Source organism: Ranitomeya variabilis, chromosome 3 (genome assembly GCF_051348905.1).
Source record: "Ranitomeya variabilis isolate aRanVar5 chromosome 3, aRanVar5.hap1, whole genome shotgun sequence".
Taxonomy (NCBI): Eukaryota; Metazoa; Chordata; class Amphibia; order Anura; family Dendrobatidae; genus Ranitomeya; species Ranitomeya variabilis.
Window position 1 is genome coordinate 166970956 of NC_135234.1, and position 24027 is coordinate 166994982.

The window sequence follows — 24027 nt, forward strand, 5'->3', positions numbered from 1 at the left end:
CGTTACTGAACCCCAATAACAGAGGAGGGACTGTTGACTGTGCGTACAGCACTTCTGGACGGCAACTGGCGGTGTTGGAGCCCAGGGACAGGTGGAGGAGGAGGAGGTTGGAGGAGGTAGGAGGGATTGCCACACACACAGCAGGGGAACAGCTGACGTTACTGAACCCCAATAACAGAGGAGGGACTGTTGACTGTGCGTACAGCACTTCTGGACGGCAACTGGCGGTGTTGGAGCCCAGGGACAGGTGGAGGAGGAGGAGGTTGGAGGAGGTAGGAGGGATTGCCACACACACAGCAGGGGAACAGCTGACGTTACTGAACCCCAATAACAGAGGAGGGACTGTTGACTGTGCGTACAGCACTTCTGGACGGCAACTGGCGGTGTTGGAGCCCAGGGACAGGTGGAGGAGGAGGAGGTTGGAGGAGGTTGGAGGAGGTAGGAGGGATTGCCACACACACAGCAGGGGAACAGCTGACGTTACTGAACCCCAATAACAGAGGAGGGACTGTTGACTGTGCGTACAGCACTTCTGGACGGCAACTGGCGGTGTTGGAGCCCAGGGACAGGTGGAGGAGGAGGAGGTTGGAGGAGGTAGGAGGGATTGCCACACACACAGCAGGGGAACAGCTGACGTTACTGAACCCCAATAACAGAGGAGGGACTGTTGACTGTGCGTACAGCACTTCTGGACGGCAACTGGCGGTGTTGGAGCCCAGGGACAGGTGGAGGAGGAGGAGGTTGGAGGAGGTTGGAGGAGGTAGGAGGGATTGCCACACACACAGCAGGGGAACAGCTGACGTTACTGAACCCCAATAACAGAGGAGGGACTGTTGACTGTGCGTACAGCACTTCTGGATGGCAACTGGCGGTGTTGGAGCCCAGGGACAGGTGGAGGAGGAGGAGGTTGGAGGAGGTAGGAGGGATTGCCACACACACAGCAGGGGAACAGCTGACGTTACTGAACCCCAATAACAGAGGAGGGACTGTTGACTGTGCGTACAGCACTTCTGGACGGCAACTGGCGGTGTTGGAGCCCAGGGACAGGTGGAGGAGGAGGAGGTTGGAGGAGGTAGGAGGGATTGCCACACACACAGCAGGGGAACAGCTGACGTTACTGAACCCCAATAACAGAGGAGGGACTGTTGACTGTGCGTACAGCACTTCTGGACGGCAACTGGCGGTGTTGGAGCCCAGGGACAGGTGGAGGAGGAGGAGGTTGGAGGAGGTTGGAGGAGGTAGGAGGGATTGCCACACACACAGCAGGGGAACAGCTGACGTTACTGAACCCCAATAACAGAGGAGGGACTGTTGACTGTGCGTACAGCACTTCTGGACGGCAACTGGCGGTGTTGGAGCCCAGGGACAGGTGGAGGAGGAGGAGGTTGGAGGAGGTAGGAGGGATTGCCACACACACAGCAGGGGAACAGCTGACGTTACTGAACCCCAATAACAGAGGAGGGACTGTTGACTGTGCGTACAGCACTTCTGGACGGCAACTGGCGGTGTTGGAGCCCAGGGACAGGTGGAGGAGGAGGAGGTTGGAGGAGGTAAGAGGGATTGCCACACACACAGCAGGGGAACAGCTGACGTTACTGAACCCCAATAACAGAGGAGGGACTGTTGACTGTGCGTACAGCACTTCTGGACGGCAACTGGCGGTGTTGGAGCCCAGGGACAGGTGGAGGAGGAGGAGGTTGGAGGAGGTAGGAGGGATTGCCACACACACAGCAGGGGAACAGCTGACGTTACTGAACCCCAATAACAGAGGAGGGACTGTTGACTGTGCGTACAGCACTTCTGGACGGCAACTGGCGGTGTTGGAGCCCAGGGACAGGTGGAAAAGCAGAGGAACACAATGTAGGCCGAAGCCTGAGAAAGTCGAAAGGGAACCTTTAACCCCCCCCCAAGGCGTTTGTAGCTGAAAGAGCCAGCTTGTGCAGCACAAAAGATGCAAAAGGAAAAGGTGGCTCTTTTCATCATGCTCCTTGCAAACACAGAACTAAACACTTATAAAATGTGTCCCCTGCAACCGTAAAACCGTCCCGGAGGTGGGACTTTCCTTCGTAATGTGACGCAGCACAGCCGTCATTCATACCCCCCCGGCGCCGCGCACCGGCTCCTCAGCGTTGTTTTATTCCGTCTCGGAGCCTGCGCTGTTATGTTATCCCGTGGCCAGGCACACTTAGCGCTGCCCGTCTTCTGGCATCATTTGGTGTCAGGATGGCTGCGCCTGTGCGGCCGCGCTGGCAGAGAGCCCGCCTCGCAGTGTCTTCTGATTTAATCCCACTGGGGGCCTGGGATCCATGGACATGCGCAGTGCATATCCTCGCCTCTCACTCCCCTCCCTACGGCTTCTTAAGACTGTGCGGTGTCACGGCCGTGGCATGCTATTAGGGACCAGCTGACACCGAACAGTCTGAAGAAGCCATAGGGAAATGAGTGAGAGGTGGAGGTTCAGATATGCACTGCGCATGTCCATGGATCCCAGGCCCCCAGTGGGATTAAATCAGAAGACACTGCGAGGCGGGCTCTCTGCCAGCGCGGCCGCACAGGCGCAGCCATCCTGACACCAAATGATGCCAGAAGACGGGCAGCGCTAAGTGTGCCTGGCCACGGGATAACATAACAGCGCAGGCTCCGGGACGGAATAAAACAACGCTGAGGAGCCGGTGCGCGGCGCCGGGGGGGTAGGAATGACGGCTGTGCTGCGTCACATTACGAAGGAAAGTCCCACCTCCGGGACGGTTTTACGGTTGCAGGGGACACATTTTATAAGTGTTAAGTTCTGCGTGTGCAAGGAGCTAAACAAAAATAGCTACCTTTTCCTTGTGCAGCATTACTGCTGCACAAGGTGGCTCTTTCAGTAACAAACGCCTTGGGGGGGGGGACAGATTCCCTTACATTTCAGTTGTTGTGTCAGCGTGGCGGTCGCATGACACATTGCCGGCTACACAGCTGGGGATCAGCTGACGTTACTGAAACCCAATAACACTGGGTCGTATGTTTTGACTGTGCAGACGGCACTTCTGAGCCTCAACTGGCGGTGTTGGAGCACAGGAATTTAAGTTCAGGTGGTAGAAAGATGAACACAACAGGAGACCTGGATAACGTATACAGTGACCTAATTATTTAATCAGGAGGAGGAGTGGCAAATTCCTGCGAGATCCAGGCCTTGTTCATTTTCAGGAAAGTAAGCCGGTCAACGTTATCGGAGGATAGTCGCATGCGACGGTCAGTTAGTACACCACCTGCAGCACTAAAGACACGTTCCGATAATACACTGGCCGCAGGGCAAGACAGCACCTCCAATGCATACTGGCTTAGCTCTGGCCATGTATCCAGCTTTGAGACCCAAAACTTGAAAGGGGAAGAGCCGTCTGGGAGTACAGCAAGAGGGCAAGACATGTAGTCTGTCACCATCTGACGGAACCGTTGCCTCCTGCTGACTGGAGCCGTCTGTGATGGTGTAGACTTTTGTGGGGGGCACAGAAAACTGTGCCACAGTTGGGTCATACTGGTCTTGCCTTGGGCAGAGGCACTGCTTCTGCTCCCTCTTTGTGCAGAGCCTCCACCACTGCCTGGACGCACTGAGCTGCTTTGGAATGCACTAGCAGCACTTCTCTCAGTTGGAATGGAGAAGATGATGGAATTGACCAGTGTGTCTTGGTACTCCCGCATTTTTCGCTCACGGTTCAACGGTGTGATGAGGCTTTCTACGTTGTCCCGGTAGCGAGGATCGAGGAGGGTGAACACCCAATAATCAGACATGTTGAGAATGTGGGCGATGCGGCGGTCGTTTCTCAGGCACTGCAGCATGTAATCCACCATGTGCTGCAGACTGCCAACTGCCCAAGAAACGCTGTCCCCTGCTGGAGGCGTGATCTCTGCCCACTCGTCATCACCCCACCCTCGCTGTACACACTGAGTACTGGACAATTCGGTAACTCCCTCCTCTGGACGGATGTCTTCCTCCTCCATTGACTCCTCCTCATCCTCCTCACAAACTGTCCCCTGCCTAAGCGTTTGTGAGGAACCACGTGGCGCTGACTGTCCAGAAGATGATGGAAATGGTGAATCCTCATCCTCCACCTCTTCCACAACATCATCCCTTAGCGCTTGCAGTGATTTTTCAAGCAGGCAGATAAGGGGGACAGTCATGCTGACTAGTGCATCATCTGCACTCGCCATCCGCGTGGAATAATCAAAGGGACGCAAAACCTGGCAGACGTCATTCATAGTGGCCCACTCTGTGGTTGTGAAGTCTGTACGGCGCTGAGTGCGACTTCTTTGCGCCTGAAGCAGCTGGTACTCCATTACAGCTTGCTGCTGCTCACACAACCGCTCCAACATATGTAACGTGGAATTCCACCTGGTAGGTAGGTCACATATGATGCGATGTTCTGGCAGGCGGTGTCGGCGCTGCAGAGCCGCAATGCGCGCTTTTGCCGTGCTGGAACGCCGCAAGTGAGCACACTCTAGGCGGACCTTGTGCAGCAGTGCATCAAGATCCGGATAGTCCCTCAAAAAGCTCTGCACGACCAAATTGAGCACATGTGCCAGACATGGGATGTGAGTGAGGTTGCCGAGGCCCAGAGCTGCCACCAGATTTCGGCCATTATCACACACTACCATGCCTGGCTGGAGATTCGCTGGCACAAACCACACATCGCTCTCCTGCTTGATGGCATTCCAGAGCTCCTGTGCTGTGTGGCTACGATTCCCCAAAAAAATTAATTTCAAGACGGCCTGTTGACGTTTGGCCACGGCTGTGCTCATGTCGGTCGTAACAGGTACACGTTCATCACGGGTCCATGTGGAGGTGGACTGTGACGGCTCCTGCAGCGATGATTCTGAGGAACTGGTGTAAGAGGAGGAGTCAATGCGTACAGAATGGATTCCTGCAATCCTTGGAGTGGGCAGGACACGTCCTGCGCCACTCGCACGGTCTGTACCCGGCTCAACGACATTAACCCAATGGGCAGTGAGGGAAAGGTATCGCCCCTGTCCATGTTGACTGGTCCACGCATCGGTGGTGAGGTGGACCTTGCTACTGACGGCGTTCAGTAGCGCGTGTTTTATGTGTCCCTCCACATGCTTGTGCAGGGCAGGGACGGCTTGCCTGCTGAAGTAAAAGCGGCTGGGCACATTGTACTGTGGGACTGCCAATGACATCAAGTCACGGAAGCTGTCAGTCTCCACCAGCCTGAATGACAGCATTTCCAGTGAAAGAAGTTTGGCAATGCCTGCAGTCAGAGCCTGTGCTCGTGGGTGGTTTGACGAGAAAGGCCGCCTTTTCTCCCATGCCTGTACTACCGATGGCTGTAGACTGGGCTGGGAGTGTGTGGATGACTGGGAAAGTGGTGCTGCGGGTGGAATTACAGCGGGTCTCTGGACAACAGGGCCAGAGGTTCTTCCACGGCGATCCTGGGAGGAAGCCGAACCAGCTGCGTGTGAGCTAGAGGAAGAGGCAACACGAGCTGAAGAGGTGGTAGCTGCCGCTGTTGGTTGGCCTACCTCTTCAGTGTGTTTTTCTAACAACGCCGGGTGCCTGGTGCGCACATGTTTCCACATGTTGGAGGTATTGAGGCTGCTGACATTTCGACCTCTTTTGACTTTGTGATGACACACGTTGCATCTGACATAGCAAATGTCATCTGCAACTGTGTCAAAAAAGGACCAGGCACTGCAAGTCTTGGGAGCGCCCTTTTTGGCTTTTGGAAGAGACATGCTCCTAACGGGTGCCAAAGCGGAGGCTGCAGGATCCGCAGTCTTCCCCCTCCCTCTCCCTCTTTGGGCCGTACGGGGAATCTCTTCCTCAGAGCTGCTCCCACCACCTTCCTGTCCCTCACGCCAAGATGGGTCGAGGACCTCATCATCTACACTACCCTCTGCCCCCAACTGCTCCTCCTGGGTAGTCTCAGCAGCAGAGCACGCACCAGTAAGTGGCACCTGAGTGTCATCATCAGCTGATGCGGCCTGCGATGTGGTGACCGGAGCCACTGGCCCACCCGCCTCTTCAGAGGAAGACAGAAAAAGCTGTTGGGCATCACTGCACCCTGCCTCTTCTTCCATTTCTCCAATGCTGCTTGGCTGGCCCCCTGTTTCCAAGCCAAGAGATTCAGAGAACAGAAGTAGAGACGGCTCCTGTCCTGGGCTCTCTGTCTGCCTGGGCAATTTGGCAGGTGGTGAAGAGACAGATGGCTGCTTTCCAGTGCTCTGTGTCTGAGAGGATGTGGCACTAATGGAAGTTGATGCATTAGCTGCCATCCATCCGACAACGGCTTCAATTTGGTCTTCACGCAGCAGCGGTGTACGGCGCTCTGACACAAAGCTGCGCATGAACGACTGTTGCCTGGTGAAAGTGGGTGCTGATGAGTCACCGGTGCCCGCAGCAGGCACAGAATCCCCACGTCCCCTCCCTGCTCCGCGCCCACGCCCACGTGCCTTACTCACTGCCTTCTTCATCTTGGTTGACTGATAAAGATAAGCAGAAAAGTACTAACGGATTTGTGTGCTTATTCCTGAGCAACTCCTCCTAACAGGTATAAGAAACACTAATTTTCTAAAGTGTGGACTAGACTTTAATATGAGCTAATGTGGCCTACACAAATGTAAAGTGGTGTAACTGGTGTGTTTGGTGAACTTTATTATTTATTTCTTTTTTGGGGGCTGAACTGACAACAGATAGAGCTGCAGTCACACAGAGACCGTGCAGACAGACGTAAACGGCGCTGCAAGGCCCAAAAACCCTCCTCTACTTTATCCTATGTAGTGTTTTTCCACAAATTAGCTGGAGACGGGTGGAAAGACACTAATAGGATTTTTTTAAATTAATTAGCAGCAGACTACACTACTTGAAAAAAAATTAAAATTGATTTGGCGGTATGACGCAGTGAACAACCCTGAGCTGGAGACAACCAGGCTACGGCTGCTCACAGACTACAGGGCGAGCTGCAGTCACACGGAGACCGTGCAGACAGCCGTAAACGGCGCTGCAAGGCCCAAAAACCCTCCTCTACTTTATCCTATGTAGTGTTTTTCCACAAATTAGCTGGAGACGGGTGGAAAGACACTAATAGGATTTTTTTAAATTAATTAGCAGCAGACTACACTACTTGAAAAAAAATTAAAATTGATTTGGCGGTATGACGCAGTGAACAACCCTGAGCTGGAGACAACCAGGCTACGGCTGCTCACAGACTACAGGGCGAGCTGCAGTCACACGGAGACCGTGCAGACAGCCGTAAACGGCGCTGCAAGGCCCAAAAACCCTCCTCTACTTTATCCTATGTAGTGTTTTTCCACAAATTAGCTGGAGACGGGTGGAAAGACACTAATAGGATTTTTTTTAATTAATTAGCAGCAGACTACACTACTTGAAAAAAAATTAAAATTGATTTGGCGGTATGACGCAGTGAACAACCCTGAGCTGCAGACAACCAGGCTACGGCTGCTCACAGACTACAGGGCGAGCTGCAGTCACACGGAGACCGTGCAGACAGCCGTAAACGGCGCTGCAAGGCCCAAAAACCCTCCTCTACTTTATCCTATGTAGTGTTTTTCCACAAATTAGCTGGAGACGGGTGGAAAGACACTAATAGGATTTTTTTAAATTAATTAGCAGCAGACTACACTACTTGAAAAAAAATTAAAATTGATTTGGCGGTATGACGCAGTGAACAACCCTGAGCTGGAGACAACCAGGCTACGGCTGCTCACAGACTACAGGGCGAGCTGCAGTCACACGGAGACCGTGCAGACAGCCGTAAACGGCGCTGCAAGGCCCAAAAACCCTCCTCTACTTTATCCTATGTAGTGTTTTTCCACAAATTAGCTGGAGACGGGTGGAAAGACACTAATAGGATTTTTTTAAATTAATTAGCAGCAGACTACACTACTTGAAAAAAAATTAAAATTGATTTGGCGGTATGACGCAGTGAACAACCCTGAGCTGCAGACAACCAGGCTACGGCTGCTCACAGACTACAGGGCGAGCTGCAGTCACACGGAGACCGTGCAGACAGCCGTAAACGGCGCTGCAAGGCCCAAAAACCCTCCTCTACTTTATCCTATGTAGTGTTTTTCCACAAATTAGCTGGAGACGGGTGGAAAGACACTAATAGGATTTTTTTAAATTAATTAGCAGCAGACTACACTACTTGAAAAAAAATTAAAATTGATTTGGCGGTATGACGCAGTGAACAACCCTGAGCTGCAGACAACCAGGCTACGGCTGCTCACAGACTACAGGGCGAGCTGCAGTCACACGGAGACCGTGCAGACAGCCGTAAACGGCGCTGCAAGGCCCAAAAACCCTCCTCTACTTTATCCTATGTAGTGTTTTTCCACAAATTAGCTGGAGATGGGTGGAAAGACACTAATAGGATTTTTTTTAATAAATTAGCAGCAGACTACACTACTTGAAAAAAAAAAAAAAAAACAGTATGAGGCAATGAACCACCCTCCCTGAACTGAATACAACCAGCTATGGATGGCCTATGTGGCTGCACTACGACTAGAGAGTGGGCTGCACTCACACACACACACACACAGACCTTGCAGATCGCTGTGAAAACAGCGCTACAAGGCAAAAGCAAGGTGACTAGTAGGTGAACACAGCGGTTGCTAAATTAGCCTTTGGAAAGCACAAAGAAGCAAATCGCTATCTCTAAACTGTCCCTCAGTCAGCAAACAGCGTCCTGTCACTAACTGAATTCACAGCAGAGTGATCGCAAAATGGCGCCAGCGACTTTTAAACTGCATCATGACATCATTTCAGCAGCCAATCACAGCCTTGCCAGTACTTTCATGCCCTCCATGCTAAACAGGATGTGCCCACACTTGGAATCATTCTCATTGGCTGAATTTCTGAATTTTGAATCTTGGAACTTCCGATTCCGGTATCCGATACGCGGCAAGTATCGGAATACCGGTATCGGAATTCCGATACCGCAAGTATCGGCCGATACCCGATACTTGCGGTATCGGAATGCTCAACACTACTGGGCATCTAAACTAGACACCTGGCCCGAATTGGCAGAATATGCATTACAGGAGCTCGCTTTCCCAGCTGCTAGTTTGCTCTCAGAAAGAGTCTTCAGTGCTGCTGGTTCAATACTGACCGAAAAAAGTACACGTCTGGCTCCCCGAAATGTTGATGATCTAACCTTCATTAAAATGAACCAATCATGGATTTCGAATTATTTTGCCCCACCTTCCCCTGCTGACACGTAGCTTGCCAGAAAAATTTCTTGTTTTTGGCCTCCTCTTACTGACTGCTCCAATTCCGCCATTTGCAGGCGCCGAATGTCCATCATAGGCCATTTGTATACCTCCCTAAATGGGCTGACTCCCCCCACAGGGCCGTGGTCACAACGTGGCGCAAGCACCCGTGCGAGTGCCGTTTGCCTGGACAGGTGGGTGTGCCCACTCTTGGGCCACGGCACTGGCACAGGGTCCCTCATAGTACAATGAAGTGTCTCTGATGGTTGTGGTGCACAACCAACGTCAGACACACCGTCGTAATATGAGGGGCCCTGGGCCAGTACCAACGCCGACGAGAGAGTGTCCCCCCAGCTTGAACTACCACTTGCAAAATTTACCTCTCCCTGCCCCACAGCTGTGTAGTCTGTGCTGTTAAATCCTTAAATGGCACTGCCATAACAAATTTGTTGCAATGATAGATGATAGTAAAAATATACAGGGGCCCTGGCCTCCATTTAGACCCCTTAATACTTTGTGCCAACTACCCCTGTCTGCAACTCTGTGTCATGTCGGACGCTGTTCATACTAGGGCGTTCGACAGACAGCGGTAATTCCGCTTTTGTCCACTATGCGCTCAGTGGCGTCGGCTAGATTTTATCTAGCTGGTCCGGGATTAATTTTGCTGGTGCTCGGATTGGAAGCTGGGTCACGCCCACTGCCTTTAAATTGTTCTTCTGAACATTGGGCGTCTCCGATTATAGCTTCTGTCTTGTGCTTGGTTATCTCGGTCTGGAGTGGTGGTCTAGGAAAAGGAGTATCGTATCTGGTGGTGTATATTTCCTTTTGTCATATTTTCCTCCTTCCTATATTTGTATTTGTTTTGCCCTGTGCACTTATTGTGTATTCCTGAGTGACTGCGGCGTGGTGTATATTTTCCGTTATCCTTGTCTGTGCTAACTGTGGGTATTGGTTAGTGGTCTCTTCACTGGGAGGTGGGTGGTGGTTTCAGCCAGAGGTTGTAACAGGAGATAGGGTGAGGATGGAGGCCCAGACATGCACACCATCAGTGTAAACTCTGGGAGAAGGGTCAGTCAGGGTTTCCCAGAGTTGAGGGAAATCGCAGGGGCCCGGGTTATTAGCTCTTGCCTACCTAAGTTTCCCGTGACACCTAGGTTTCCCGTGACACTTTGCAGAGGAGCCCACCCCTGTACCTCGCTATGCCACCAGTTTATTTATGACCAATTCCTTGGCTGACATTTAGCCCACTTTAGTATTTTGGCCTACTAACTGTGTCAGCCACTTCTAACAGTTGACCTCCGCTGAACAAAGCTATGCGACCTCTTTACTCCTGTTACCAATTGTGAACTGCATGTAGCCTACTTACTTATTTGTGCCTAGTAACTGTGTCAGCCTCTCCTAACAGTTGTCCTCCCACGCTGAAACAAGCTAGGCCGCCTGCTTAGTCCTGCTAGCAGTTTTGAACTGCATTTAGACACCTTTTTTTAGGTTAGGCCTCTGTCTGTCTGTCTGCTCCACACATTACAACTGTCCCCCCCAAAACAAGCTAGGCCACCTGGTTAGTCCTGCTAGCAGTTTAGAACTGCATGAAGCCACCGTTTTTTTTATTTTAGGCCTCTGTCTGTCTGTCTGTCTGCTCCACGCATTACAACTGTCCCCCCCGAAACAAGCTAGGCTGCCTGGATAGTCCTGCTAGCAGTTTTGAACTGCATTTAGACACCTTTTTTTAGGTTAGGCCTATGTCTGTCTGTCTGTCGGCGCCACACATTACAACTGTCCCCCCCTGAAACAAGCTAGGCCACCTGGTTAGTCCTGCTAGCAGTTTTGAACTGCATTTAGACACCTTTTTTTAGGTTAGGCCTCTGTCTGTCTGTCTGTCTATCGGCGCCACACATTACAACTGTCCCACCCCTGAAAAAAGCTAGGCCGCCTGGTTAGTCCTGCTAGCAGTTTTGAACTGCATTTAGACACCTTTTTTTAGGTTAGGCCTCTGTCTGTCTGTCTGTCTGCTCCACACATTACAACTGTCCCCCCCCGAAACAAGCTAGGCCGCCTGTGTACTCCTCTTACCAATGTAGAACAGCATTTAGCCTACTTATTTATTTTGTCCTAGTAACTGTGTCAGACTCTCACAACAGTTGTCCTCCACCGCTGAACCTAGCAAGGCCGCCTGTGTACTCCTCTTACCAATTGTGAACTGCATATATCGTTCTTTTTTATTTTACGTCTACTCAGTGTGTCAGAGCCACTAATTCCACTTCTCCTCCTCCGCTGAACCACGCTATGCCGACTGTGTACTCCTATTACAAATTTTGAACTGCAATTAGCCACCTTTTTTAATTGTTGCCCTACTCTGTCTGTCTGAGCCACTTATTACAGTTGTCCTCCGCTGAACAAAGCTATGCCGCCTGTATACTCCACTAACCAATTTTGAACTGCATTTTGCCTACTTTCTAATTTATGCCTACTAACTGTGTCTGCTTCCCATTACAGTTGTCCTCCACTCAACAAAGCTGAGCCTCAGTTTTCATCTGATGTCAGATATTAAACTGCATTTGGCCTACTTGTTTGGTTGGGCCTACTAACGGTGTCTGTCGCTGCTTGGTGTTCTCCTCCACTGAACAAAGCTGAGCTTCAATCTTCAGGCTTTCGGCCTACATAACACATGAAACTGCATTTGGCCTACTAGTTTGGTTGGGCCCTAGTAACGGTGTCTGCCGCTCCTTGCTTTTCTCCTCCACTGAACAAAGCTGAGCTTCAATCTTCAGGCTTTCGGCCTATAAGAAATTTTAAACTGCATTTGGCCTACTAGTTTGGTTGGGCCCTAGTAACGGTGTCTGCCGCTCCTTGCTTGTCTCCTCCACTGAACAAAGCTGAGCTTCAATATTCAGGCTTTCGGCCTACATAACACATGAAACTGCATTTGGCCTACTAGTTTGGTTGGGCCCTAGTAATGGTGTCTGCTGCTCCTTGCTTGTCTCCTCCACTGAACAAAGCTGAGCTTCAATCTTCAGGCTTTTGGCCTATAGGAAATTTTAAACTGCATTTGGCCTACTTGTTTGGTTGGGCCCTAGTAACGGTGACTGCCGCTCCTTGCTTTTCTCCTCCACTGAACAAAGCTGAGCTTCAATTTTCAGGCTTTCGGCCTACATCAGATATTAAACTGCATTTGGACCACTAGTTTGGTTGGGCCCTAGTAACGGTGTCTGCCGCTCCTTGCTTGTCTTCTCCACTGAACAAAGCTGAGCTCCAATATTCAGGCTTTTGGCCTATAGGAAATTTTAAACTGCATTTGGCCTACTTGTTTGGTTGGGCCCTAGTAATGGTGTCTGCGGCTCCTTGCTTTTCTCCTCCACTGAACAAAGCTGAGCTTCAATTTTCAGGCTTTCGGCCTATATCAGATATTAACCTGCATTTGGCCTACTTGTTTGGTTGGGCCTACTAACGGTGTCTGTAGCTGCTTGGTGTTCTCCTCCAATGAACAAAGCAGTGCTGCCTGTTTACTCCTGTTACCAATTTTGAACTGCATTTAGCCTACTTTATTCTTTGGGACTATATCTGTGTTTTCTCCTCATTCTGCCCATTGCCCTCCCACTGCTAGATGAGTCTGCTGGTACATTGACCCAGACCACTACATTCCCCTTGCACTCTACACAGCCAGAATCTGACCCTGCTGAAAGTCAGGTTCCCCTTCACGCATACTATACCACCTTACACGGGGACAAAGAGGAAGGTGCAGATGAAAGTGCAGGTTCCTTCATCAGGTGGGGGAGCATACTCGTTGGCGACGTCACTGGCACAGGGCCCCTCATAGTACGCAAAAGTGTCTCTGCCAGTGGGAGGCGCCCCCGCCGTCAAACACACCACCGTACTTTGAGGGGCCCTGTGCCAGTGCCAATGCGAACAAGTGGGCCCCCCCTGCTTGCTCGGGATCACAGCACTTGCAAAGTTTTAATACTTACCTCTCCCAGCTCCACCGCCGTGACGTAGTCTGTGTTTCCTAGACCCACAAAAAACTTGAGCCAGCCCTACCCCCCTCCCCACAACTGTAGCCAAATGACCCCCAATTTTCAATGCCTAACTATTATTATAAGTTAAATTAAGATTCACAAGCTTAAGTGACAAGAATTGATGTTTTTGACATTAAAATGGGCACTGTTGGTGTTTTCCTGTCCTCCACTCACTGCCGACTTTGATTCCCCATTGACTTACATTGGGTTTCGTGTTTTAGTCGATCCCTGACTTTTCGCGATAATCGGCCGATTTCACTCGACCCAACTTTTGACAAAGTCGGGTTTCGCAAAACCCGACTCGATCCTAAAAAAGTATAAGTCGCTCAACCCTAGTAACCACCTTTTGCTTTGATGACTGCTTTGCACACTCTTTGCATACTTTTGTTGAGCTTCAAGAGGTAGTCACCGGGATTGGTTTTCGCTTCACAGGTGTGCCCTGTCAGGTTTAATAAGTGGGATTTCTTGCCTTATAAATGGGGTTGGGACCATCAGTTGTGTTGAGCAGAAGTCTGGTGGATACACAGCTGATAGTCCTACTGAATAGACTGTTAGAATTTGTATTATGGCATGAAAAAAGCAGCTAAGTAAAGAAAAATGAGTGGCCATCATTACTTAAAGAAATGAAGGTCAGTCAGTCCGAATAATTGAGAAAATTTTGAAAGTGTCCCCAAGTCAGTGGCAAAAACCATCAAGTGCTACAAAGAAACTGGCTCACATGAGGACCGCCCCAGGAAAGGAAGACCAAGAGTCACCTGTGCTTCTGAGGATAAGTTTATCCGGGTCACCAGCCTCAGAAATCGTAGGTTAACAGCAGCTCAGATAGACCAGGTCAGTGCCACACAGAGTTCTAGCAGCAGACACATCTCTATAACAACTGTTAAGAGGAGACTTTGTGCACCAGGCCTTCATGGTAAAATAGCTGCTAGGAAACCACTGCTAAGGACAAGCAGAAGAGACTTGTTTGGGCTAAAGAACACAAGGAATGGACATCAGACCAGTGGAAATCTGTGCTTTGATCTGATGAGTCCAAATTTGAGATCTTTGGTTCCAACCACCGTGTCTTTGTGCGATGCAGAAAATGTGAACGGATGGATTCTACATGCCTGGTTCCCACCGTGAAGCATGGAGGAGGAGGTGTGATGGTGTGGGGGTGCTTTGCTGGTGACACTGTTTGGGATTTATTCAAAATTGAAGGCATACTGAACCAGCATAGCTACCACAGCATCTTGCAGCGGCATGCAATTCCATCCTGCTTGCATTTAGTTGGACCATCATTTATTTTTCAACAGGACAGTAACCCCAAACACACTTCCAGGCTGTGTAAGGGCTATTTGACCAAGAAGGAGAGTGATGGGGTGCTACGCCAGATGACCTGGTCTCCACAGTCACCAGACCTGAACCCAATCAAGATGGTTTGGAGTGAGCTGGACCACAGAGTGAAGGCAAAAGGGCCAACAAGTGCTAAGCATCTCTGGGAACTCCTTCAAGATTGTTGGAAGACCATTTCCGGTGACTACCTCTTGAAGCTCATCAAGAGAATGCCAAGAGTGTGCAAAGCAGTCATCAAAGCAAAAGGTGGCTACTTTGAAGAACCTAGAATTTAAGACATAATTTCAGTTGTTTCACACTTTTTTGTTAAGTATATAATTCCACATGTGTTAATTCATAGTCTTGATGCCTTCAGTGTGAATGTACAATTTTCATAGTCATGAAAATACAGAAAAATCTTTAAATGAGAACGTGTGTCCAAACTTTTGGTCTGTACTGTATATAGATATATATATATCTATATATATAGATATATAGATATATATACATGTTAGTGAGACACATATATTGTATATATATTTATATTTCATACAGAGCTAGATAGCAGAAAAGCTGGTAATTCAATTGCCGGCTTTTGCTATCTCCTTATCAAACCCGACAGGGTATGAGACATGGTTTACATACAGTAAACCATTTCATATCCCTTATATTTTTACATATTCCTCACTAATAATGTTAGAAGTGTCTGTGTGTAAAATTTGGGAGCTCTATGTGTTAAAATAAAGGGTTAAATCACGCAAAAAACTGGCGTGGGCTCCCGTGAAGTTTTCTCCACCAGAGTGGGAAAGCCAGTGACTGAGAGCAGATATTAATAGCCTAGAGAGGAACCATGGCTATTGCCCCCCCACCCCGGCTAAAGACATCTGTCCCCAGCCACCCCAGAAAAGGCACATCTATAAGATGCACCTATTCTGGCACTTACCCACACTCTTCCCACTCCCGAGTAGCGGTGGGATATGGGATAATGTCACCTTGCTAATGTAAGGTGACATTAAACCAGGTTAATAATGGAGAGATGTCAATAAGACACCCATCCATTATTAATCCAATAGTAATAAAGGGTAAAAAAAAACACACACATTATGGATAAAGTATTTTAATGAAATAAATACACATGGAGTTTTAATATCTTTATTGTACTCTCAATCCAACTGCCGACCCTCGATCTTCTGAAAAAAAAAAAGGAAAAATAAAAAACAACAATATCCTATACCTGTCCGCCGTACAGTCATGTCCCACGATGTAAATCCATCTGAAGGGGTTAAATAATTTTACAACCAGGAGCCTGCTAATGCAGCTGCTGCTGGCTGTAAAAACTGGGAATGAATGGAATGCAGCTTCGTTGACTTGTGGTGCTGCGCCCCCTGGTGGCATAAACTCATATATATATATGTGTGTGTGTCAATGACATATGCATATACAGTATATATATATATATATATATATATATATATATATTTTTTTTTTTTCTTTTAGCTATTCTATTCTAACCTGTCAGTGTGATTTTACTGTACACTGCACTGAATTACCGGCTTTTCTATAGAACACTGGAGCATATTTCTCGCAAGTCACACGCATGGTCCGTGTGTAATCCGTATTTTTCTTGCCCCCATAGACTTTCATTGGTGGAATTTTTGTGCAATACACTGTCAAACGCAGCATGCTGCAATTTTCTCAGTCCGTAAAATACGGCTGAGAAATATACAGCTCATAGAAGCTGCCCCATAGAGAAACATTGGTTCAAGTGCAATGCGATGATTTTGCGCCTCTCACTCGTCCGTATTCCTCTCTAGTGTGACCCCGGCCTAAGACAGACCCTCATTTGACGCATTTATTTTTTTCCCCTGAAAATGTGGGGTGCATCTTATGGTCCGGTGCATCTTATAGTTCGAAAAATACAGTAAGGTGAATTGGCTCCCATTGGTCCTCACATGACACTTTCACAGGGCACTAATGGGTTAACATGGCAGTCAGGGGCCCGCTAAAAGCTCCTGTTGCTGCCATCTTGCCCCAAGCTTTTCACTATATGCTGCAATTCTATATTAGCAGTGTATAGTATAAGTAAGCAGGTGATTGCAGGTTCAAAATTCATTTCATTCATTAACCCTTCTAATCAGGCCTAATTTTACAATTCTGACCAGTATCACTCTACTGTATGTGGAGTGGTTCAATGTATCCCAGTTTTGGGCCTAATTCATGACAAATAATAATAATAATAATAATAATAATAATAATAATAATAATAAAATTGTATTTGTATAGCACCAACATATTCCACAGGACTTTACATTTTAGAAGGGATTTGTACAGACAATAAAGATAGTACAGAATAACACAAATTCAACACATACCCAAAGGAGTGAGGACCTTCCTCGCAAGCTTACAATCTATGACTAGTGTTGAGCGATACCTTCCGATATCAGAAAGTATCGGTATCGGAAAGCATCGGCCGATACCGTCAAAGTATCGGATCTAATCCGATACCGATACCCGATCCCAATGCAAGTCAATGGGACGAAAATATCGGAATTAAAATAAACCCTTTCTTTCCTTGTAGGTTAATTCTACATGAAGGAAAACAACTAAGAATAATGTAGGATGTATTGGGGGAGGTGGCGGAGACATTAAAGGCACAGAGGTTTAGCCCAAACAAATAGAATAGCAGGTTTTTTTGTTTTTTTTTATGACGTTCGGCGTTAGAAAGATTTTGACTATTTTTTATTTTTTTTATTTTGTCAGATATTGATGTTTCACTACTTCCACGTCCTTCACCTTCTTTTTTACTTCTCCCACACTTTCTTCTTCATTATCCTCATCATCAGCTTCTTTGACATCAACTATCTTCACCTTATTCATCTTCTTCTTCTTCTACCTATAATTTTTTTTTTTTACATTGTTCATATTCTTTTTATTTAACTATTATCTTTTTCATATTCAACTTCTTCATCATATTCTTATTTGTGACAGGCATTCCCGTAGTTGTTATCTATAAAAGTTTGAAGATTACACCTTCCGTTCTGCCTGTCACAAAAGAGTTACATTTGTCCGCGTTCAGTTTGGCCTGCAGCATCAGGCTTTATCCAGGGGCACCACGAGGAGGAACGGACTCACCCCCATACACTGCTTAGTCTTCTTCTGCTTATAATTTAGATAATATCTTTTGCTCTGATATTTAGTCTTATGCTTAATGTTCTTCTGCTCTTTGTTCTGCAGCCTCTTGTTCTTCTGCTTCTCGGTCTCCCATGTCGTCGTCGTCTCCAGGGTCGTCGTCTCCAGGGTCGTTGTCTCCAGGGTTGTCGTCTCCGGGGTCGTCGTCATCGGGGTGGTCTTCAGGGTCATCGTCTCCAGGGTCGTCGTCATCTCAGTGGTCGTCGTCTCTGGTGTCGTCGTCATCTTAGGGGTGGTCTTCCGGGTCGTCGTCTTTAGGGTCTTGAACTTGGAAATGTAGCAGAAGGTACAAGAAGGCTGAGAAAATGCCGAGAAACAGCTGATGGAACTGGAACTCGGATGGCTACCCGAAGGTCCAAGAGCCAATGGAACTACCGAGGACCAGCTGACGTTACTGGAACCCGGTTACTAAGCAGGAGGTACCCATGCCTGAAAGCACTACCAAGGACCACCTGACGTTGGTGGAACTCGGATACCCAGAAGGAGGCACCTAAGCCAAAGGCTCTGCCCGGAACCAGCTGACGGTACTGGAACCAGGATGGGGAGCAGATGGTACAAGAGCAAAAGACACTGCCGAGAACCAGCTGACGGTGCTGGAACCCGGATGGGTAGCCGAAGGTCCAAGAGCCAATGGAACTACCGAGGACCAGCTGACGTTACTGGAACCCGGTTACTAAGCAGGAGGTACCCGTGCCTGAAAGCACTACCAAGGACCACCTGACATTGGTGGAACTCGGATACCCAGAAGGAGGCACCTAAGCCAAAGGCTCTGCCCGGAACCAGCTGACGGTACTGGAACCAGGATGGGGAGCAGATGGTACAAGAGCAAAAGACACTGCCGAGAACCAGCTGACGGTGCTGGAACCCGGATGGGTAGCCGAAGGTCCAAGAGCCAATGGAACTACCGAGGACCAGCTGACGTTACTGGAACCCGGTTACTAAGCAGGAGGTACCCATGCCTGAAAGAACTACCAAGGACCACCTGACGTTGGTGGAACTCGGATACCCAGAAGGAGGCACCTAAGCCAAAGGCTCTGCCCGGAACCAGCTGACGGTGCTGGAACCAGGATGGGGACCTATTCAAGCTTATCTTCCTAGAGCCCCAACTAGCGGTGTTGGAGCAAAGGGTCAGCAGGGGGAGCAGAGTGTAGGCCGAAGCCTGCACTGGCGGCAGCTTTGTGTCTGCGTGGCTGTTGCAGGACACGTTGCCGGCTGCACAGCAGGGGAACAGCTGGCGTTGCTGAACCCCACTGACACTTTGGCTGGTGTTTTTCTCTGTGCAGCTAGCAGTACCGGGCACCAACTGGCGGTGTTAGAGCCCAGGCTCTGCGGGGGGAGCAGAGTGTAGGCCGAAGCCTAATTGAACCAATTTTAAAGGTAACCTTTAACCCCCCCTCAGGTGTTACAAACTAGAAGAGCCACAGCTTATGCAGCAGTAGTGCTGCACAAGTCAAAGGTTGCTCTTTTCATTTTTCTCCTTGCACACGCTGAAAGGAACACGTATAACATTTAGGCCCTTACACAGTCAAACTGTGTTGGAGGCGAGAGTTCCCTTCGTAATGAGACGCAGCACAGATGTCAAGAATCCCACCTTGGTGCTGGGCGCAGCCTCCTGAGCGTTGTTATTTGCTGTACAGGAGTCTGCGCTGTCGTGTTATCCCTTGGCCTTGCGCTGTTAGCGCTGCCCATCTTCTGACATCATTTCATGTCGGCTGTTGCGGTTTGCGATGACCATGAATCCGAGCCACGCAGTGTCTTTACATAGTTAAAACACTGCGGGGCTGGGATTCATGGCCTGGCGCAGTACATAGGTTCGCCTCTCACACTCGGGTCCTTACACCCGCTTCAGACTGTGCGGCGTCAGCTGATCCCTTATCGCATGCCGCGGCCATGAAGCCGCACAGTCTGAAGAAGGCGGAAGGAGATGAGGGACAGGCGAACATAAGCACTGCTCATGCCCGTCAATCACACCCTCGCAGTCCAAATAAATAAGACACCGAGGGGCGTTGTGTGGGTCAGGGCGGCCGCAGAGGCGCAGGCAGCCAAACAATGATGCCAGAAGACGGGCAGCGCTACCAAGGGGGTTGCAGCGTGTCATTACAAAGGAAAGTCACACTTCCGGGACGGTTAAATGGTCACAGAGGACACATTTTAGACGTGTTCAGGTCCACATGTGCGAGGAGAATAAGTTTATGAGCCACCTTGCACACATGCAGCATTACTGCTGTACAAGGTGGCTGGAAAACACACAAACACCTGGGGGTGGGGCGACAGGATCCCTTCAATTTCAGTTCTTGTGTCTGCGTGGCTGTTGCAGGACACGTTGCCGGCTACACAGCAGGGGAACAGCTGGCGGTGCTGAACCCCACTGACACATTGGCTGGTGTTTTTCTCTGTGCAGCTAGCATTACCGGGCCCCAACTGGCGGTGTTAGAGCCCAGGGTCAGCAGGAGGAGAGGGAGCAGAGTGTAGGCCGAAGCCTGCACTGGCGGCAGCTTTGGGTCTGTTGTGCCTGCGTGGCTGTTGCAGGACACGTTGCCGGCTGCACAGCAGGGGAACAGCTGGCGTTGCTGAACACCACTGACACTTTGGCTGGTGTTTTTCTCTGTGCAGCTAGCAGTATCGGGCACCAACTGGCGGTGTTAGAGCCCAGGCTCTGCGGGGGGAGCAGAGTGTAGGCCGAAGCCTAATTGAACCAATTTTAAAGGTAACCTTTAACCCCCCCTCAGGGGTTACAAACTAGAAGAGCCACGCCTTATGCAGCAGTAGTGCTGCACAAGTCAAAGGTTGCTCTTTTAATTTTGTTCCTTGTACAAGCTGAATGAAACACGTACAACATTTTGGCCCTTATACAGTCAATATGTCTTGGAGGCGGGAGTTCCCTTCGTAATGAGACGCAGCACAGCTGGCAAAAATACCACCTTGGTGCTTGGTGCAGCCTCCTGAGCATCGCATTTTGATGTACAGGAGTCTGCGTTGTTGCGTTATCCCTTGGCCATGCGCTGCCCCTCTTCTGACATCATTTCATGTCGGCTGGTGCGGTTCGCGATGCCCATGAATCCCAGCCCCGCAGTGTCTTTACAGTGTTTCACACTGCGGGGCTGGGATTCATGGCCTGGTGCAGTACATATGTTCGCCTCTCGCTCGTGTCCTTACACCTGCTACAGACTGTGCGGCGTCAGCTGATCCCTTATCGCATGCCACGGCCATGAAGCCGCACAGTCTGAAGAAGGCGGAAGGAGCTGAGTGACAGCCTGGCGAAGATATGCACTGCTCATGCCCGTCAATCACAATAAGACACCGAGGGGCGTTGTGTCGGGCAGCGCGGCCGCAGAGGCGCAGCCAGCCAAACAATGATGTCAGAAGAAGGGCTGTGCTACCGAGGGGGTCGTTGCGTGTCATTACAAAGGAAAGTCACACCTCAAGGACGTTTTAATGGTCTCAGGGGACACATTGTAGACATGTTCTGTTCCACGGGTGCAAGGAGAATAAGTTTATGAGCCACCTTGCACACATGCAGCATTACTGCTGTACAAGGTGTCTGTGAAACATACAAATGCCTGGGGGAGGGGGGACAAGTTCCCTTCAATTTCAGTTCTTGTTCTTGTGTCTGCGTGGCTGTTGCAGGACACGATGCCGGCTACACAGCAGGGGAACAGCTGGCGGTGCTGAACCCCACTGACACATTGGCTGGTGTTTTTCTCTGTGCAGCTAGCAGTACCGGGCACCAACTGGCGGTGTTAGAGCCCAGGGTCAGCAGGAGGAGAGGGAGCAGAGTGTAGGCCGAAGCCTGCACTGGCGGCAGCTTTGGGTCTGTTGTGCCTGCGTGGCTGTTGCAGGACACGTTGCCGGCTGCACAGCAGGGGAACAGCTGGCGTTGCTGAACCCCACTGACACTTTGGCTGGTGTTTTTCTCTGTGCAGCTAGCAGTACCGGGCACCAACTGGCGGTGTTAGAGCCCAGGCTCTGCGGGGGGAGCAGAGTGTAGGCCGAAGCCTAATTGAACCAATTTTAAAGGTAACCTTTAACCCCCCCTCAGGTGTTACAAACTAGAAGAGCCACAGCTTATGCAGCAGTAGTGCTGCACAAGTCAAAGGTTGCTCTTTTCATTTTTCTCCTTGCACACGCTGTAAGGGACACGTATAACATTTAGGCCCTTACACAGTCAAACTGATTTTGAGGCGTGAGTTCCCTTCGTAAAGAGACGCAGTACAGCTGGCAAAAATCCCACCTTGGTGCTTGGCGCGGCCTCCTGAGCATCGTTATTTGTTGCACAGGAGTCTGCGCTGTCGTGTTATCCCTTGGCCTTGCGCTGTTAGCGCTGCCCATCCTCTGACATCATGTAATGTCGGCCGTTGCGGTTTGCGATGACCATGAATCCCAGCCCCGCAGTGTCTTAACATTGTTAAAACACTGCGGGGCTGGGATTCATGGCCTGGCGCAGTACATATGTTCACCTCTCGCTTGGGTTCTTACACCCGCTTCAGACTGTGCGGCGTCAGCTGATCCCTTATCGCATGCCACGGCCATGAAGCCGCACAGTCCGAAGAAGGCGGAAGGAGATGAGGGACAGGCGAAGAAATGCACCGTTCATGCCCATCAATCACACCCTCGCAGTCCAAATAAATAAGACACCGAGGGGCGTTGTGTGGGGCAAGGCGGCCGCAGAGGCGCAGGCAGCCAAACAATGATGCCAGAAGACGGGCAGCGCTACCAAGGAGCTTGTTGCGTGTCAATACAAAGGAAAATCACACCTGAGGGACGTTTTAATGGTCACAGAGGACACATTTTAGACGTGTTCAGTTCCACATGTGCGAGGAGAATAAGTTTCTGAGCCACCTTGCACACATGCAGCATTACTGTCGTACAAGGTGGCTGTAAAACGTAGAAACACCTGGGGGAGGGGGGACAGGTTTCCTTCAATTTCAGTTCTTGTGTCTGCGTGGCTGTTGCAGGACATGTTGCTGGCTGCACAGCAGGGGAACAGCTGGCGGTGCTGAACCCCACTGACACATTGGCTGGTGTTTTTCTCTGTGCAGCTAGCACATCTGGGCCCCAACTGGCGGTGTTAGAGCCCAGGGTCAGCAGGAGGAGGAGAGGGAGCAGAGTGTAGGCCGAAGCCTGCACTGGAGCAAGTTGAAAGGGAACCTTTAACCCCCCCCCCAGGCGTTTGTAGCTGAAAGAGCCATCGTGTACAGCACTAATGCTGGAAAAGGTAAACTTAGCTCTTTTAATTATGGTCCTTGCACATGCTGAACCTAACACTTATGAAAAGTGTCCCCTCCTACCGTGATACCGTCCGGTTGGTGGAACTTTCCTTTGTGATGTGACGCAGCACAGCCGTCATTCTTACCCCCTTGGCGCCGTGCGCCGCCTCCTCAGCGTTGTTTGAATCAGTCCCGGAGCCTGCGCTGTTAGGTTAGCCCTTGGCCATGCACACATTTTGCGCTGCCCGTCTTCTGACATCATTTGGTGTCAGGCTGGCTGAGCCTGTGCGGCCGCGCTGGACAAGATCCCGCCTCGCAGTGTCGTCTAATGTAATCCCAATGCGGGCCTAGGGTTCCGTGGCCATGCGCAGTGCATATCCTCACCTCTCACTCCCCTCCCTACGGCTTCTTCAGACTGTGCGGTGTCACGGCCGTGGCATGCTATTAGGGATCAGCTGACACCGCACAGTCTGAAGAAGCCGTAGGGAGATGAGTGAGAGGCGGAGGTTCAGATATGCACTGCGCATGTCCATGGATCTCAGGCCCCCAGTGGGATTAAATCAGAAGACACTACGAGGCGGGATCTCGTCCAGCGCGGCCGCACAGGCTCAGCCAGCCTGACACCAAATGATGTCAGAAGACGGGCAGCGCAAGATGTGTGCATGGCCAAGGGCTAACCTAACAGCGCAGGCTCCAGGACTGATTCAAACAACGCTGAGGAGGCGGCGCACGGCGCCAAGAGGGTAAGAATGACGGCTGTGCTGCGTCACATCACAAAGGAAAGTTCCACCTACCGGATGGTATCACGGTAGGAGGGGACACATTTCATAAGTGTTAGGTTCAGCATGTGCAAGGAGCACCACGAAAAGAGGCACTTTTTCCCTTTGCATCATTACTGCTGCACAAGGTGGCTCCTTCAGTAACAAACGCCTGGGGGGGGGACAGGTTCCCTTAAATTTAACTTGTTGTGCCTGCGTGGCGGTCGCAGTACACGTTGCCGTATACACAGCAGGGGAACAGCTGGCGGTGCTGAACCCCACTAACACATTGGCGAGGTGTTTGGCTCTGTGCGGACAGCACTTCTG